This window comes from Echinococcus granulosus (genome assembly GCF_000524195.1).
Source record: "Echinococcus granulosus chromosome Unknown EG_S00484, whole genome shotgun sequence".
Lineage (NCBI taxonomy): Eukaryota > Metazoa > Platyhelminthes > Cestoda > Cyclophyllidea > Taeniidae > Echinococcus > Echinococcus granulosus.
Window position 1 is genome coordinate 1 of NW_020170863.1, and position 1,423 is coordinate 1,423.

Below are 1,423 nucleotides of genomic sequence, written 5' to 3' on the forward strand. Positions count from 1 at the left end.
AGATTGTTAACCAACTAACTGGTTGAGCCTAAACAGATATAGGGATTTGTTGATACGAATTGTAGAGGAAATGTGAAGGAAGTATAACATATCCACAATAAGGAAGGTCATGGCGACCTGCCTCCTCGTTCAGCCAATATTTTCGTATTCTCTGGAAGGGCATAAATGAAGGTCAGATTATTGCCTTCGAATTACCCGAGCAATTCGTTGTCCCTCTATAGCCAAATTCGAGCTTAGTTATCTAACTTGTTCCGGTTGTTTCACGTTGTTTCCTTTTCTAGGGAGGGAGCCAAAGACTTTCACCCCTTTTTCTCCTTAGCTTATTTTTATTGCTATTATACATCCGAATTTACCTGTAGTGCATAGAGCAAAACAGTGACAAAATAATACTTAATAAAAGTTTTAGAATATCTTACCTGTTTTTCGGTGTTCCCTTTATTGCTCCAAGGAGTGAAAGAAAAAGTTGTGTTAGGGAATAGTCCGTTAAAAGGTTTTGTCTTGTTTTCTCACTAACGCTGATGTCTTTTTCCAGGGAAAAAACTACATTCCTTCATTTTTGCTCATTCAGCTGCTAATTATGCTAATTTCATTCAATTTGGCTAAATTTTACATGACTTGTTTGCATCTTTTAAAATTATTTCACAAACAAATGATTGAGTTAATTGGTTCTGACAAGTCCTTACATTCTCTATATTATTTTCATAGTTTACGTGCTGTGGACTTCTAGTTTCAGCAAATGTCAAGACAGCCCTGCATATATTTTCTTTAAATCAAGACGAGCCCTCTTCAGAATGGTGATCGAAACTTTTGGAGGACGGTAACAAAGCCGATTCGAGGAAGAAAAAAAGGCTGATTTTTAAGACCTTTGCCCATTTGGTTGCAATTTTTCCTTTAGGTGTGTTCATCCAGGTTCCATCTAATTTACTTTCAGGTGTGTTAAGTTGAAATTGTAAAAATTGTGGAAGTGGGAACAGCTCTCATTGAATTACTGTGGTAGTATTTACTACTTCATCTGTCCCAGTGGACTGTTAAATTGTCCTTTAACCCCCCAAATGGAGGAGTTATGGAAGTAGTATTTGCCTTCACAAGGACGTAAGTCAAGGTGATACCTCACCATCATGAATGTTGGACACCGATCAGAGGTGATGACCATGCATTGCAAAGCAATGCAGCTCGGTAAGAACGCAGCCTCATCTCTCCTAACCACACATCAAAGAGCAGTTAGGAAATTGGAAAAGGAACAGCGAGTTGGCCTAACAGTAATGTCAAGTGACAAAACTTGGCTGTCCTACGTGTCTTTCCTTCAATGAGGACAAAGCTCAACTCATTTTTCAATGATTTGGCCAAAAATGCGAAGCCCTAGCGACCATTCCTCACATCCTTCCCCGAAAAATGGTCTTTGGTATGACCACTGAAATTCAAG